The sequence below is a fragment of the Ctenocephalides felis genome, unplaced genomic scaffold (genome assembly GCF_003426905.1).
Source record: "Ctenocephalides felis isolate EL2017-DRISC unplaced genomic scaffold, ASM342690v1 CF-g0.4_SCAFFOLD_01604, whole genome shotgun sequence".
NCBI lineage: Eukaryota > Metazoa > Arthropoda > Insecta > Siphonaptera > Pulicidae > Ctenocephalides > Ctenocephalides felis.
The window spans coordinates 27,706,934-27,726,050 of record NW_020537758.1 but is presented as its reverse complement, the minus strand read 5'-3'; the positions used below and the strand labels follow the sequence as shown (position 1 = coordinate 27,726,050).

The following is a 19,117-nucleotide window of genomic DNA, read 5'->3' as shown; positions in this document are numbered from 1 at the left end:
TTTATACTATTAAAATACATCTAATAAATTTAAATCCAACTCTTAGAATAAAATTCAGGATAATATAAGATCGAGCACAATGTTAATTGTTGATTAATTTTTTCAGATGTCTGTTGTACATAAATACTATGACAAAATAAATTCAATATTTTAAAATAGGCCTTTCCTATACTGTTGAAAAAATAAAAAAATATTTGTTGGAGTTTGGATTTAAATTATTAGATATGTGGCTAAATATGCCTATTTTAAAACTATAATTTAATTATTAATAAAATTAAACTTTGTAAAGTAATTAATAATATGCTAATACAATATTTAATATAGGTTAAATTATTCATATTTATATCATAGAAATTAAAACATAAGCTTCCGTTCACGTATTATCAGATATATTCATCATATTAATATTTCAAAATTTTGTATTAGGCACATATATTTCAAAATGTCTATTTATAGAAGAATACAATAAAGTGAAAATATGATTAAACTCGCTAGTAAATTGTTTAAAAACTAATAGTTGTATAAGGAATTAGCTTTTATTAATTGCGCTGAATTTTAACTTTTTGATTCTAGAATTATGGAAATATAATTGCCAGTTTCGTCTTTAGACTCCTATATGTTTAACACATTAGCAAACAATTTAAAGAATAATATAATTATGATCTTTAATTCAAAACAACAACTAATTTATGTTTTTCAACAAAATTGTTTGTGGTTCTAAATAAAATGCAGAAATAAGCGTTAAAAACATTTATTTTCTAGAATACTCACTTAAATCACTTTTATTTCGCATATTTGTTTTATCTATTCATGAGAAAATGATAAATGAATCTTTTGACAATTGTTTATAGAATAAAATTGAATCTATAGTGTTTTTCTGTAACGTTTATTTAAATAATTCAGCAAAAATGAAAAATGTTATGATTATTTCATTTTTGATAGTATACGTGACACACAGCCATTTCGGAAACATAATTCGTTTTAGAACCACAAAATTTAGTTTTGTGCAAAAATTTATTTTATTTTTATTCAAATATTTAATAATTACTCTCTGTCTATTTTCCATATTCCGCAAAATTAAGTATGATCTTGAATCGCTGTAGCTCTAGTCATTTATAATTAGTATTATATAAACTATTTGTGATTTTATGATTTAATATTGTAAATTATGATGCATTATTACATAATATATTATATGTGCTTAAATGCGATCTTATCTCGTTATATAAATCTGAGCTGGTTTATAAACTAAGAACTCATTCTATTAAAATAGACGATTATGACATTAGATAGTCTAACTTTTATTGTACGATTGTAAATGAATGATATGATAAAATGTTGTTTCGATTGTAATAAGATGAGAGAGAACAGTGTTATTACTTATTGTATCGTAAACGAGTGCATGTAACTTTTATTCATTCAGAGTGAGACAGGATCAAATAAATTATTCAAATAATTTTTGGGTATTTAAATAAATTTAGTTTCAGCAAGTTAACATGTACAGATTGATTGAATTGATTGAATTGATTTATAGTTTTTGTTATTACAGAGCCAAAGAGGAGGATCTTAATGTAGGTTGCACAAAATGTTGAATTTTTGATGCTTGAATATGTTACAAGGTATTGTCAAGAATATTAAGTATGTTTCCATCTTTTTTCTGACATATATTATATAATTATATTTATGTATTAGATGCATTTAAAGAGCTAGTTCAGTTTGAAATAAGAACTTGAATATATAATTACTCCATTTGAAAGAAGAGCATACAGTTGAAGTTGTTATTAAGTATTATTATTTTTAAACAATAATTAGAATAATTTACTAAGAAGTTGCATTTAAGAAGCTATTTGAGTTTGGAACAAGAACTTGCGAATATATAATATTTCCACTCCATTTGAAAGAGAAGAGCACAGTTGAAGTTGTTATCAAGTACTTCCATTTTTAAACAATAATTAAAACTTAAATTTTTTAACGACGTTGTGCATTAGAAGACAACCCAACGGTTGATCTAACTTTATTTTATATATTTTGATTATAAGAATTTAATTGATTATAAGATATATTTGATACTTTGATGCAGTAATGCCGGAGAAGAGAAGAGGTATTTTTTCTAGAAACATTTAAATCTAATATAGTTTATCATAATAATATCTATAATATTAATCAAAATCAAGATTTTATTTTCCTTTCACGATTATATTTTCAACATGTACTATAATTATTCAAAAGATAAGTCATAACGAAGATATTCACTAATATCAAGTACCAAATTTTGAAATAAGGTAGGCCAATTTGACGTTCAGTAATTATACTGTTAATCCCCTAACTAAATGAACTACGTCACAACACTTAATACGTATCAAACAAACAACTATGTTCAGTATAATTCACAGTTAATTCTTAATTATAGAAATGTGTTATTTACTATTTTACTGAAATTTTCTTTGTTTTTTTATTCCATAGGAGGGGTCTTTACAAAATAATAGCTATAATGTTAAACCAATAAAATATTCAAATTTTATGGGTATATTTTTACAGAAGTAATACTGTATATAAACTTGATATGATATTTTCTCGGAAATCTTCACCAGCAGAGTTCGAATGAATATTTATTTATATTTTTATTGTAAAATACGAGTAAATAACTGAAGTGAACAAGTCTCCAAACCATTTGCCTATAGAGTCATCTCTACGAGAGTGTTTCGCGTAAAATGTAAGTCGAGTTTCATTCCAGATAATGCAGGAAATCCATAGAAAAGCTTTCATGATGTGGAATCATTTTGCTTTATATGAGTTCGTGGACCTTTAGAAAGATGCCACTAGTCTTCAGTTTTTGTACTATTTGTTTTATTCTAGTAACTTTTGTTTATTACTGAGATATAACACTAATTGTCTATACTATAGTCATATCTATAAATAGATAATTTAAAACGTTTAGTACATTCGTGGGTGTAGTTAATTTTTGATGTTTTTTGATTTTTATAAAATACTCCTGTATGTTAGAAAAAAATCAATAACTTTCCGAGTTATTTTAAAACTGTTAAACTTAAAAATTTATAAATTAAATTTATTAACGATGTTTTGGCTAAAATGCTTTCAAACTGCATATCTCAATTTAGCGCTTTTTTTTAACCCGGGAATTTTTTAAAATAAGGGTGAAATAGTTTGAAAAACAGTAGTAAGTCTTTCTAATAAAGATCTGATGCAATTGGCTGAATTTAAAAAGACATAACATATTGATAGTAGAAATTTTGATTGAGAAAAAAAGTATTTTCTATAGTAATTTTAAATAAATTTGAGCACAATTACTGAATCTATAAAACAGTTTATTAAAATTTGTCCAAATTTTATTTACTTGTTAACAATTTTTAAAAAAATGCAGAAGAAACAAGCCAAGTGCATTAGGTGCTATTTGAAATATAGGCTTATAGGCAAAAAATGTATACCGCAGAATAAAATAGATTGCATAATTCTAATGAATTAAAATTTTATTGGTTTTTATGAGTAAACTATCATGACATATTTGAATTTATGAAATAGTAACTCCAATCATAATTTATGAACTAGTTATTTCCCACCTTCAAAAAAAATTGAATCAATGTATAATGAAACTCTATAAGCGGAGTTATCAAAATAAAACTCACAGGTAAACGATTTCTGCTGTTTTTAATTCGAGAATTTTCTTAATAAATATAAATAATACTAATTGTCGTGAAAAGTCTGGAATACCGATAACCATATATTTCTTTATATTTATACGGTCGTACATGTCGCAAGGATATATCGGTACAAAGTCACGACCCCGTGTGCCAGCACGTCCTGTAATCAATTTACATTTGATCTGTTTAAGTGCGAATATAAAAACCGTTATAGAGTTCTACCGCAAGTAATAAAATTGTAATATGTGACACACGTAGTAAATAAAGGGCAGTCCGAAATGCGGATTCGGGGGCGACTCTTTCCTGCACGGGTCATAAAAATACATAAATCTGCCACCCTCGTCGGGAAATTGAGAACCGGTTAGGCCCATATCGTTTGCGAAAGGCAAACTTTTTTATTTTCCGAGGGCGCAGGGGAGTGGTTCGCGTTAAAACAAAAAAGAAAAATAATGCTGACTGGATTCAGCGGCAGTTCAGCATTCGACGAGAGGGAGAATTGGTATTTTCAATATAGTGATTGGAATTTGTAATTCAATTTTCGATCAATTTGTAATAGTCACATGGTTAATTTATAAAACTGCGTGATCTATCAATAAATAATGCAATCATACATAAACAATTGTATTTGCAGTTTTCTGTAGAGGTCATGGTAAAGCACAATGGTCTAACTTGACTTTTAGCATTTATACTCTGAAAACTCAACCAACTATATCAAAAAAAAAGTCTGGAATACCAAAACATATATCGAACTCACAACTAAATTACCAACTTCAGTAAAATACTTAGCTAATTAATCAACATACAAATATTTTTTTTGCTATTTTTCAAAAATTTGTTATTTGCTCTTTTTTCCCACATGAATATAGATAACATGGAACAGCCAGGGCAGAAACAAATACAATGTCTTTTTTTAATTGAAAGAAATTTTGCAAAATGATAGCTAGATTATTCAATAATGCAACATTAGTTGCATAATCAATTAATGCATAAAATATAAATTTTATGGGTATACTTTTTACAGAGATAACACTGTTTATAAAATTGATTCGATATTCAAGCCTCTGTTTACCAGCAGAGTCGGTATTAATTTATTTATCTCTTGTAAAATTGCTTTGTTTAACTTCATTAACTTTTTTAATTATTACACCTTTGCTAGGGTACCTTTTACCAGTTGGTCTTTCTTAACCCACCCACGTGCAAGCTTTTATAGAAGTTATAAAAAAATGTTGAATCTAACTTAAAATCAACAATATATCTAATAAAACGATTAAATAATGTATACTTAAGAATTATATTAAGGCCTCGTTAACTGAACAACAATGGTCACAAAAGTAACTAATGAAAATACTTTTGTTATGGATTTTCAATCATTGCCGTTTATATCCCGATAGCAATCAAGGAATCAAGGCGATGGCTGGTTATAAATTTTTCTCTCTAATTTTAAGTTAGCTATTAAAATAATTTAAAATTCTACTTGTCTCAGAGATATCTTCACCACTGGAGCTTTAAGCCCAACTCATCCCTACACCTTTTCAAATTGAGTTGTTTTTTTACCCCATCAACATGCAAGATTTTATAAGCATTATATTACCAACTGTTAAAAATAATTTAAAAATAAAAATACACCTTATAAAGCAGTTGAATGACGTACACTTAAAAATTATATTCAGGTATCGTAAACTAAATAACCGTGGCCAAAAACAAAAGGATTACCAAGGAAAAAATCGTTAAAAATATCTTCTGATTAGGATTAAAGGCGATAGCTTTTTGCTTTATTCACACTAAACTTTAAAATACTTTATTTATAATTTGGTATACTTGTTTTTGAGATAATGTTAGTGAACCTTCGTTCCACGGACCTTTAAACCGCGCTCTACCCTACGCAAAAATTTTCTGCATACACCTAAATGAAATGAGCTATGTCTATTTATTTTAAATTGTGTATCTATAATAGTTTAGCCCCACTAAAATAGTATATATATAGAAATAAAATAGGAATCCGTTGTTATTGCAAACGGGCGGAGAACACGGATTTGGAGCAAAGCTACCGAACGAACGAGCATCGGTAAGTGAGAGGTTATGCGGTCGCGTGCAATTGAGGTAAACACTAGATTTTAATACACGGTGAAAATCCTGCGAAATGGCAGGATTAAAGTAATACAAAGCTTATTTTACGTTAATTTCTACTCAGGTCATGGAAATGTATATTTTAGAATTAATGGATATTATGCACATAACTAACTACCCTGTTGGCTTTTATTAACCTTAATCATTTGACGGTATGACTTATATTACTGTTATTATATAGATGAATAATTGAGTTGTTGAATATAATTGAACGTGAACTTTATTCTACAAATATGCATATGGAACAATCTACAATTAAACATTATTAAACAATTGATAATTAAATATTTTTAGTAGAGTTGTGAAAGTGGAGAGCAAATTTCTTGGAAGTTTATTTTAACGTTAAACTATTAATTCTTGGGATATTTGCAGCCAATTTATCAAAATTAAAAAAAAGAAACTATTAGGGGAGCCAGGGGCTTATATTAGCTTTTGTTTTCTAAATTAATGTATGTTGAGATCCACTGATTATATTTTTACAAAATGCAGATGGTTAAATGCAAGTATTAACGACAAAAAATGGCAATGGTACTTTTGATAATTCATCCTTTGTTTGTTTTTAAGAAAATTTACAACTTTCTAAAATGAAACAAATCTACGTAAACTATAATTATTAGTAATATTAAATATAGATGAGACACTATATTTTATATTAGTAATAGTTATAGTTTACGTAGATTAACAAAAATAAAATATATAGTGTTTCCAGTTACATAAAGTTAGATAAATTCTTATCATAAATCGATGTAAAGTACAATTACTAAATATTAATAAATTTGAAACAAAATAAGGTATATAAAAAGCAAAATTAGTCGATAGAAATAACGTAACATAAATACATTAGCTACGACAATATTATGCATGGTTTACATGTCAATCGAGATGAAAAAATATTTTGATATCAATCAAGTTCCTGTTAAAACAAATGCCTGTTACTAGAAACCACTGTACAGATAGCCTCTTTATATTATATATCTAAAGATCAGTTATAAATAACTCAATGCATTGATACAATATCTAACACGCATATCAATTAAACTTTCTCCTTCAAATTCAAGGTACTTCTTCACAGACGTAAACTTTGGTTATAAAAATTCTTTTTCCAAAACTTGTAACTGTATTATCTAATAACATTTTATGTAGCACTTCTACATATGCCGCGCGAATCATTTTGAGTTATACAGCCGCAACTTTTTGAAACCATAAAAACACACCCCCAAGTTTAGCGATCTTTGTAGGAGTTTTAGCTCGGTTCGCATGCACCATGCCGACATTTTCTAATCAACCCTTGTTACAAAATTTATGACAGCTTTTATGCCTAGTTCGCAGTTGTTCATAGCACGTCGAAGACAAAAGAGCTCTGCTCAAAAGCCTTTTAGTCTTCAATTGTTAGTTTTTTTTTGTTTATTTGTTAACATTGATTCGAGAGACAATGGAAAATGCGAGCATTTATGCAAATTTGTATCAAAGTCACGGATGTACTTTAATTAAACGCACGGTTTTTATAACGCATTTATGACTTTGCTGCGCAGCATTGTGTTACTTCACAAATTACGTAAATGCAACTTTTGCTATTTAGTTTTCTAAATTACATTTTGGGTGTTTTTAGAAATACCTAAGATACTTATATTTATTATTATTAATTTCTACAGGTTTGTCATTTCCATTTTTTGTTAATACTGAATTAACAAAGAAAAGTGTTGAAGTGTAAAGTTTATCATAGATTCTTCATGAAATTCAGTTTTAAGTGCCATTAGGCAAAACAGCTTCGCGTATGTCATGTATTACTCATTTTAAGTTTTAATTTGTACCGTAAATAGATCAATCAGAAGCATGCCCGAATCAGTCAGAAGCGTAGGCCATGGACACTCGGTTAGAGTTCCAGGCATTTTAATTTTTTGGATTGAAATTAAGTAGAATATAAATTGTTGATTTGAGATAAAAAAGAATTAAAAATTAAAAGTGAAAGAAGAATAAAGAAGTCGTTAAGAATATTGATTAGTACATATAAAAAACGTGGTGGAGGTGGTAAATAGAAATATAAGTATGGCTAAAAGCTCTAAGTAGGCGAGACAAAAAGTAGTATTTACCGTGTTCGATCTTACACCAAGTGTCGTCATATTTAGATTATTTGATCATGTAAAGATATATTTATATATATTCAATAACATTACAATAAATAAATCGGGTTCGAGATCGTTATTTCCCAGTACTTCAGGTGGAAAAGATGTTTAACCCCTTAACTTAAAATGGCGAGCAGAGCCCGCGTGCTATTGCTAGGCCAAATGTGAATATTACTGGCATAGCCCGCCTACGATATTCCGGCCAGAAGCAAATATTACGCATTTTGGGCACGGCCCACTATGGTAAACGCAAGTATTACAAAGTATTTATTCATACGAAACTATAAAACACAAAATTATTTTTATTTTTATCTAAATTATCTAAATCGTAAGTTAAGGGGTTAATAGTACAACAACAAAAATTATCAGATTTTCATCATATATCATCCATTTAGATTCATATATATATATATATATATATATATATATATATATATATATATATATACACAGTAGAACTTCAATTATCCGAACTCCGACTATCCGAACTCCGACTATCCGAATCGCCGATTATCCGAATCGCCGATTATCCGAATCACTTTCAGAAAAAAAAAAATGTCCAAAAAAAGTCTAAGCGCGCTATTATTCTTCCACCAGCAAAGCCAGTGTAGGCACATTGTTTGTTTTGATTTGACGGAGATGTTTACAAAACAATGATTTTTATTTCTAAACTTGTACATAAGTACATTTTATTTACATTTAATTCAATAAAAAAATAGTGCAATATCAAAACGTAACTTTTTTTTCTCTCCAATGGCAATTTTAAACTAGTGGGGCGTATGGCATTGTGCCTTAAGGCAAATTGCTGGAACTTCCCGTACCAAAAATTATTATTTTTTAAAAACGATTAACATTTTTTTAAAAAAAATTACTTAAAAAAATTAGATTTTTGAGAAACTATAAATTTGACAAAAAATTAATTTTTTTTGAAAAAAATTTTTTTTTTAATCAAAATAAAGAACCTCTTTGACCGATTTTGGAAATTCTGATTTTTTTTTCAAAGCAAATGTACTGCTAATGATCATTTTAGACCGCCAAATGGCATTTTTTTTTTACTTTTTCATTAGATCTCCTAAAACGCTAGACCTGCCTTCATGAAAATTTGATCAATTCTTCATCTTGTCAATACAAGTAAAATGTTTTTTGAATTATTAAAACAGGACGCTCCGTTCTTTTAAAAACTTAGTTACCATTTTTGGCACTTTTTGGCCCGTATCTTCGGAAGGTCTAGACCTGCCTTCGCCAAAACTAATCAGCACGTCTCCTTAATACGAATCGCATGTTTTTTGAATTATTCAAATCGGTTGATCGGTGTTCCAGAAATTGTCGACGAAAATTTGTATCCACACACACACACACGCACACACACACACACACACACATACATCAATTTTTTCTAAGGTAAGCCAAGATATTCAGAAACCTTTGAAACGTAAAGATAAATAATTTTCATTTTCGATTTTTTTGCGATTACTATAACTTGCCCTACGGGAAGTTAAATATATATTCCCAATTGAAAATAGCCTATTTCGGGTACTACGGTGTGAAATGGCAATAGGAAATCGCTCACACTATTTATTCCCTAAATCGAGTTGGAGTTTAACTCAGCTCACGGTCCTGCCCTAGGGGAGTACTACCCACTATTATTATACAATAGCATTGAACAATTTATAACATTTTCATTTTTTTTTTAAACCATGTGCCATTTAAACTATTTCATTCTGCATCGTATACAATCCAATAATTTTAATTTTATGTACATATTCTTAAATAAATAATGTTTTCATTATGTTATCTACATATTAATTTTCATTAACTTTGATTTCTTATTCTTCAGTATTACTAGCACAATTTTCAAGTACATAATATTTTGTACAAGGTATCGGTATTCAATTGAAATTAAAACTAGCTGTAAGTGGAATTCTGTCTTGAGGCAATTATGGCATCGTGCCTTAAGGCAAATTGCTGGAACTTCCCGTACCGTAACAAAATGTTCGAGGAATACTGAATGTTTTCAAATAGATTATTATAAATATTGTAAAATTGTCTAATATTCATAAGAATTATATAAACTAAATTGCAAAGTTGAAATTATTTGTAAAGTATAAGAACTATAGTCAGAATTAAAAATAAAATCTGAATTATTTTCGATATACAAAAAGTTAAAAAAATCGAACGCTTAGTTCTCTCAAAAACTGCCATTTTTTACATATTTAGCTCCGTAGCTTCGAAATGGTTGGGCCTGCCTTTGCCAAAAACTATTAAACACTTCTCCCAATCATTACTAATTATTGAATGTTTTTTAGATCATGCAAATCGGATACTCCGTTCTCTTAAAAAGTCGACTTCTATTTTCTGCACTCTTTGCTTCTTATCTCCGAAACGGCTGGAACTGCATTTGCCAAAAACTAATCAGTTCTTTTCCCTATCAATAGGAATCGAATGTTTTTTGAACCATTCAAATCGGTTGATCCGTGCGCCCGAAAACGTGACTAGAAATTTGTATCCATACATACATACACACACACACACACACACAATTCCATTTTTTCTGAGGTATGCGAAAATGTTCAGAAACCTTCAAAACGTCGAGAAATGTAAAAATTTTCAATTCCGATTTTCGGCCCATTACAATAACTTACCCTACGGGAAGTTAAAAAAAACTCCGATTATGCGAATATTTGATTATCCGAATGGGTCCCGGTCCCCATTAATTCGGTTAATTAGAATTCTACTGTATATATATATATATATATATATATATATATATAATATTAAATGGTAGAGTCTTGGATTTGTGTATATGTTGTAGAGTTTTGAATAAGAATCCAAAAGTAACAGAAAACAAGAAAAGTTTTTTGGAAAACAATTTCTTTATTTATTTATTTATTTACTGTCGACGTTTTGGAACTAGGTACGTTCCATCTTCAGGACATCTCTTAAGAAACATGATCTTGATGAGATTTAAGCAAACAATATGTTTAGGAAAAGAAAAAAGAATTTTTCTTAAATAATAAATTAATTGCAAAAAATAATAATAGTAATAATAATGTACAGAAATATGATAATTAATAATTAATTGATAATAATAATTATTAATAGATATGTTATTCAACATTTCACTCACTATAATACACACTATGCACTGAAAACTTATTGAATTAAATAAACTTAAAAAAACACCAATTCAAATACTCGAAACAAAATGTTTAAAAAAACGGCATAAAATGAAATGAGTTTTGGCTTCATTATAAAATGCATTTCAAACTTTTGTATTAAAAAAATACAAACTTTGAAATAACATTTTATAATGATTTTATTATAGTAAAGAAAACATGCAACTGGACTTACCCTCACGCCCATCTCAGCAACAATATCTTGAGTTGACCTACCTGTAAAAAAAAAAAAAAATTTAAACTAAATGAATATTATATACAATTTATATATAATCATTCTAAAATTTTAAGATATTTAGAATATTTTGAGTCTATTCATCAGTAGCGTGTCCGACTCAAACGACAGGAATCACAGAACCGAATCCTGTCATTGAAATAGAATTTAAAAAATATAGTTAATTTGGAATTAAAATAAAATTTGAATTGTTGAGTTGATTTTTAAGAGAAAATTAAAAGGAAAAAAAGAGCTTGATGAGTATTTGAGAAGATCAGATTTAGAGTGAGGAAAAAAATGTATAGAATAAGATTTATATATGAAGATAATATAGAATATATAAAAAATAGTGTGGAATATAAATGGAGATTGTATAAAATATAAAAATATAATGTCTATGGATAAATGCTCTAAGAATGCAAGGCCAATTTAAATAAATAAATAAAAAAAATAATAGATACATTTATTTTCTTGTTTAGAGGAATGATAACCGCCTCAGTTCTTTTGAGAACATAGCTGCTAAGTCACATATATTGCTTTCGTATATAACGATTCACGACAATAGTAGCGTGGTCTAAAATACCTTTTTCAGCCATATTTCGTACAGAACATGGTTTGCAGTTGTCAGATAATATGCTATAGCTGGCGATACCCCATTATCGTTACTTTACCGGCTTCGGCCTGTAATTCTTGCATGCAATGGATGCAGTGATATCAAATAACGCGACGTCATCAATTTTGCAAAATTAGTACTTTAGTGGGTTTGAAATTTGCTACGATAATGAGAATTGTTCCCCATTGCAACTTAGTACAGAACTTGGATATTTTCAAAAAAGTTTATTTTTGTGACATTAAATTGCCATAGGAAGTAAAGTATTATATGATACAAGTATTGCTAAATTACCAAAGATGCCATAAAATCTCTTATTCTATATGGAAATTATATTTTTAAAACGCGTTATTTCTTAGAGTAACTAGTTGAAATCCAAGTGCCTGGTAGAAGTTGCAGTCAAGTTATCTAGAAACCTGTTCAAAAGATCGACTAAGAGCCTACGACAAGTGGAACTGGATCGTCGGAATTATTTCAACTATAACTATACATATTGTACATGTATACAACATGTTATAAAATGCTACTTCTAAGTTGCTTTCACCAATATCAAAAATATTAAATACCGTATACATATAAATTCCGTGACTGATATTTTTTATAAAATTTTTTACACATCAAATGTATCAAATAATAAATGTAATATGAAACTGTGTTTTTTCTACCAATATTCAAATAAATTCATATAAATCGTATAATACCATTCGTATGAAAAATTGTAATTAAAATAATTTAATCAATTATCAATTCAAATGCAATTTAGTAATTCATAAATAATGCTCAAATTGCATAGTTATTTGGGTCTAAAAGGGAATGAAGATTTGCGAAACAAAATCGGTCATATCATATTTTTCATGTTAAAAATCTTTTGGAGTATCTAATGATATCCTATCATAATGACATACCTTACTTCTCATATATTGACCATTTTTGCTCATTGCCTTCTTTGACAAATTGGCAGAATAGAAGAGTTTTAAAAATGTGAAATATAATAAGGTAAAATTAAACAATTATCTATGGGCATCACTTCCATATGGTTTCAGTTCATAAAGAGCTACTACTTATTTTGTCACATTTTCGTAATTTAGTCATAACCAAATTGATACACATCTCGCTAACAAATATATAAATTTACTATATTTATATAAGTAAAATATAAGTATTTTCTGAAAAAGGACATTTGCTATCCCTGGGTTCTACCAAGAGGAACGGCGAACCGTGGTAGACGACAGCCTAATGGTCGTTTGCAAAGATATGGACCATCTTGTAGAAATGTCTCCAAAGGTTATAATATTCTTGCAATATATTCTTAAACTTAATATTTTGTTTGACAATTATATTTGAACATAATGCTGGACAGCAATTAGTGTTGCAAATAGAATAGAGTGAATAATTGTAAAATGATAAACAAGTTTTTCACAATTTTTTATAGAAACAGATATCAATAGGGTTATTACTAGACTACTCTCAGAATAATACAAAACTCAAGACACAATAAACAATTAAAGATATTTTTTATTATGTCTTGAGTTTTGTATTATTATGGGAGTATATAAAACTAAACCATATGAAAGTGATGCGCAAGACATTCTACAAAGCGCTCAAAAGATTTTCGTATTGATATAATCATACACTAATATAATTTGAATAAAACGTGATTGTGTAAATATTTACTTCAAAGAAGATATATTAAACAAACTGTAATTTCAGTAAATGATATTTTGAATTTTACTTAGGATACAAAAAAACATGGAAAGAAGTACCAAATTGAAAAACAACTATTTATAGAATGCTAAATTCCTCCAATACATGGTAATGAAAAAACTTCCAATACCATAAAGAAATGCAAAGTATAAAATAAATCTTGTAAGAAGACCTTAGTAGTGTCATGAATCCTTAGTTTTGAAAATAAAGTAAAATGTATATATGGTAAGAAGAAGTAGTGAAAATGATCTCATAAACGAGAGCATCCATGATTATGAACAAACGCCGATAGTTTTCTTATTATAACAAAAAAAACAACACAAACTCAAGAAATATGCAAAAACGCATCAGAATACTAACAATTTATGTACGAATTCGTACAGCAAATATTACATTAAATTAAGAATATAAAAAAAATAATTGTAAAATTTTGTAGGATCATAATACATATCCAAATTAAGCAATTCAATCAATTCTATATTAATTATTTTACTGTAATCTATAATCATGTATAATGCCTTTGACAATAGTGAAACGCTCTTCTGTAATAATTTCATAAATACAAAATTCCATGCACTCTAAAAATTTTAAAATAACATATTGAACTGTACCCTGATGCAACTATGTAATTGAAGACAGATGTTGATATCTAAGCAAAAAAATGGAATAGCTTTGAATTAAATTACTAGCAGATCAATATAAATCATACTATTTACAAGAATAAATTTACTACATTGTAATAAATTAAATTTACTTCAAGTAAATGAAAGAAAAATATAAAGTGTAAATATAAAAAAAAATACAAATCATGATGAAACATACTAGCTGAAAACCTATTTTACGCATAATATTGAACTGAAACACCTCCTACAAAGTATTTTATTACTAAAATTGATAAAAAAAAAAGTTCATATGACAAAAATTAAGTTATTACCAGAATAATCAACATGGAATTGATTGAATTGCGTAATGCTTAAAAATTTTACCAAGAAGCCAATTTGACGTGCTACAGTCTATTATTAAAATGAAATTTTTTTAGGAGAATGCATGAAGCAGTCTAATTTAAAAATATATAAGATTCAAGTCAAAGTTATAGACTGATTAGCTCAGAATATACTAAATAAAAATGCATATTTTAACAACATATGGTAATGAAAAAACTGATTCACCAAATAAGTGCAAATAATAAAATTAATCAATTACAATATAATCATAATTGAAATGATTTAAGTGCGTAATACATGAAAATGTTCACCAAAAAGCCAATTTGACAAGTTAACAACATTAAAATAAAATAAAATTAATTATAAGGCAGCTAGTACATAAGAGAAGATTTAACGTCATCTGCGAAAAGGAAATTTTAAGTCATTATCATTAACACAATGGAATTAATTGATTTTTACCAAGAATCCAATTTTAAAAATAATAATTTGAAAATAAGTAAGATTTAGGTCAAAGTTAAAGACCTAGTGATTAAAATAAAATGCATATTTTGCACAACATTACACTCAACTATTTATAAAAATATTTTTCAAAGTATATCACTAAGATCTTTTGAATATATCACATATTTAAAACTAACAAAAAAGTGTCCTTATGACAACTCCAAGTCGTTATCAAGCTAATCATAATCCAACTGATTTAAATGCGTAATGCATAAAACTTTTCACCATAAAGCCAATTTGACAAGTTAAAAACATTAAATACTCATTGGATACTTTTGATATGAGCTAATTAAAATAAAATTAATTATAAGGCAGCTAGTACATGAGAGAAGTCAGAGCCATGTCAAATTTCAAGTCATTATCATTAACACAATGGAATGAATTGATTTTTACCAAGAAGCAATTTGATACCAGACTGCAGAAACGCAATCAAGTGAACATTTAATTTTATTTTAAAAATAATCATTTGAAAATAAGTAAAATTTAGGTCAAAGTTATAGACATACTGATCAGAATAAAACATACCAGAGAAAAATGCATATTTTGCATAACATTGTATTAAACTATTTATACAAATATCCTCTAAAGTATATATACTAAAATATATTATATATATATATACTAATATATTACTAAAAAGCTAGTTTAAGGAGTTAAAAACATTGATTATACTCAATACTTTTGATATGTGCTAATGAAAATAAAAATAATTTCAAGGTAGATAGTACATAAGAGAAGACAGACTGACTAACTGAATAGGACTGAAACTGAATAGGACCACTATAGGAAAACAACGTCAAATCTTAAGATATTATCATTATCACAATGAAAATAGTTTATTTTTACCAAGAAGCCAATTTGACAGCCTACTGCAACAACGCAATCGATTATTATTTGAAAATAAGTAAGATTTAAGTCTAAATTAAAGAAATACATGTATCAAACTACATGTACAAATTATCCTCTAAAGTACTATGATTATATACTCAATCGATATACGTGCTGATTAAAATAAAATTAATTTCAAGGCAGCTAGTAGATAAGAGAAGACGGAACGTTGTCTGCGAAAAAGAAACTGAATAGGACCACTATGAGAAAAGAACGTCAAATTTTGAGTCATTATCATGATCACAATGGAATTATTTGATTTTTACCAAGAAGCCAATTTGATACCCTACTGCAACAACGCAATTGAATTAACATCTAGTTTTAGAAATAATTATTTGAAAAGAGGTAAGATTTAAGTCAAAGTTGAATGAATACTGATGGCAATAAAACATACTAGATAAAATGCATATTTTGCGCAAATAATAATTTGAAAATAAATAAGATTTAGGTCAAAGTTAAAGGCCTAGTGATTAAAATAAAATGCATATTTTGCACAACATTACACTCAACTATTTATAAAAATATTTTTCAAAGTATATTACCATGTTCAAAACTAACAAAAAAGTGTCCTTATGACAACTTCAAGTCGTTATCAAACTAATCATAATCGAACTGATTTAAGTGCGTAATGCATAAAACTTTTCACCATGAAGCCAATTTGACAAGTTAAAAACAGATACACAATCTATACTTTTGATATGAGCTAATTAAAATAAAATTAATTATAAGGCAGCTAGTACATGAGAGAAGTCAGAGTCTGATCTGCAAAAAGGAAACTAAATAGAACCACTTTTGGAAAAGAATGTTAAATTTTAAGTCATTATCATTAACACAATCGAATTGATTTTTACCAAGAAGCAATTTGATACCTTACTGTAGAAACGCAATCAAATTAACATCTAATTTTATTTTAAAAATGATAATTTGAAAATAAGATTTAGGTCAACGTTATAGACATACTGATCAGAATAAAACATACTAGAGAAAAATGCATATTTTGCATAACATTGTATTAAACTACTTGCACAAATATCGTCGAAAGTATATTACCAAATAGACAATTTAACGAATTAAAAACGGTGATTATACTCAATCGATACTTTTGATACGAGATAATTAAAATAAAATAATTATAAGGCAGCTAGTACATAAGAGAAGATAGAACGTCGTCTGGGAAAAGGAATAGGATGAACTGAATAGGATCACTATTGAAAAAGAACATCGAATCTCAAGTCATTATCATTATCACAAGGAAAATAGTTGATTTTTACTAAGAAGCCAATTTGACACCCTACTACAACGCAATCAAATTAACATCTAATTCTAAAAATAATAATTTGAAAATAAGTAAGATTTAAGTAAAAGTTGAAGAAACATTGATGGCAATAAAACATACTAGACAAAATGCATATTTTGTGCAACATCGCCCTAAACTATTTATACAAATGTCATCCGAAGTATATTAACATATTCAAAACTAACAAAAAAAGCGTCCTTGTGACAAACTAGTTATCAAAATAGTCGTTATCAAAATAATCATAATTGAACTGATTTAAGAGCGTAACGCATATTTTTTTTACCAAAATACCAACTTGGCATGTTAAAAACATTGCTTATACTCAATCGATACTTTTGATACAACCTAATTGAAATAAAATTAATTTTTAGTACCACATGAAAGAAGCCTTCCCGTCGCATGCGCCAGAGCGGCTTAACTCCGGACGGAAAGCAGCGCACGAGTTAGCCCGCTACGGTACGCAAAGAACGCATCACCGTTGAGCATTATTGTGAAAAAAGATAAGATTAAATTTGTGAAATTGAGGCTTGATTTGTGAAAATAAAATTTGTGAAATGTAGTTTAGTAACTTCAGGAGTTTATTGTGGATTTGATATATTTTCAAAAGAAGTGCCAAAATACCACCAAAACAGTTTTTTAAAGCAGCTTTGGAAATGAATAGTAAATATGAAAAAGTAGCAAATCAAAAAAATCTTCAAAATGTGAAACAAAAGAAGCTGGATAGGACCACTTATGGAAAATAATATGCTACGCAGCATTAACAAATGAAGATTTAAGGATTTTATTGTTATAGAAAAGCTAAAAAAAACTCAAAAATATCGACAGATATATCTTGATAACACACTAAAATATTACTATTTTTCAACAGAATCCTAATAACCAAATCAGTGATTACACCTCAACAAAATCTCAATACGCCTCCAACAAAAATAAAATATCAATAGAACATCTGCGGAACCCTAGTGTCACCTTTGTATAGCTCAACAAAATCTCAGATTAAAATAGCAAAATCAAATTGTTCCAAAAAATTATTTCGAATAATAATGCATACTAAAATTTTCAAATAAAAAAAATGAACAATGAAAATAACACTAACCTTTATCGATCTGCCACTATGCTTTATTCTTGCTCGTACCAGCATTCTCAGCAACCAGCAACTAATAATCAGCAATACAGGATTACCAGCAATCAGCAACTTAATATATACCAGCTAGCATATCCAAAAACAAGGAACATACACCTATATTAAATAAACTCATTATAACAAGATATAAAAAAATTATGAATAAAAGTTATAATTTTACTGATTGCATTATAAAAATTAAAAATTTGAAAATGCCAAATTATTTGTAATTAAAAATTGTAATTCTCAACCGGCCAGAGAACGGCCGACGGGAGACTCGTACAATGGGAAGAAATACACAGTGATATAAGTTCATAAATTGTGGAAAAAGTTAGTCGCATGATGTATATCGGATATATATTTTATCATAAAATATACCTACTGCACAATACCATCGAAGGAAAAAAGTAAGACTAAAAGAAGTATGACAAAGTAAAATTATAATACATGTGATTAAAAGCAAAATATAGAAAAAGAAATCAAACGAAACTGAGTCTGAAAAGAATAAAGAAAAGAATAAAACTTTTTACAAAAGTTTCGTACGATATATGTACATAACAACTTGTGTTACAACAAATAATAATGTGAATTGTAGCAAAAGATAACACTTTATTACTAAAGACGGGTTCTTAAATATATAATAGGACGTATTGAACAATGCCATTGAATGGCAAATGATAATGATAGACTATAAAATGTAGATATTTTAAAATCAAGGAATATTAGACCAAAAGTTGGAAGCAGATTTTTG

At 27.8% G+C, this 19,117-nt stretch overlaps 1 long non-coding RNA gene across 1 annotated transcript in view; it reads right to left on the bottom strand.

The window, feature by feature from the left end:
• LOC113373186 overlaps positions 1-18,409 on the bottom strand; it is a 46,273-nt gene extending 27,864 nt beyond the window's left edge. Inside the window, exons 1-2 of the long non-coding RNA XR_003366878.1 lie at positions 18,340-18,409; positions 11,261-11,301 (exon numbers count right to left, since the gene is read on the bottom strand). This is a non-coding gene — a long non-coding RNA (uncharacterized LOC113373186). The remainder of the gene's footprint in view (positions 1-11,260; positions 11,302-18,339) is intronic.
• Positions 18,410-19,117: the final 708 nt, after the last annotated feature.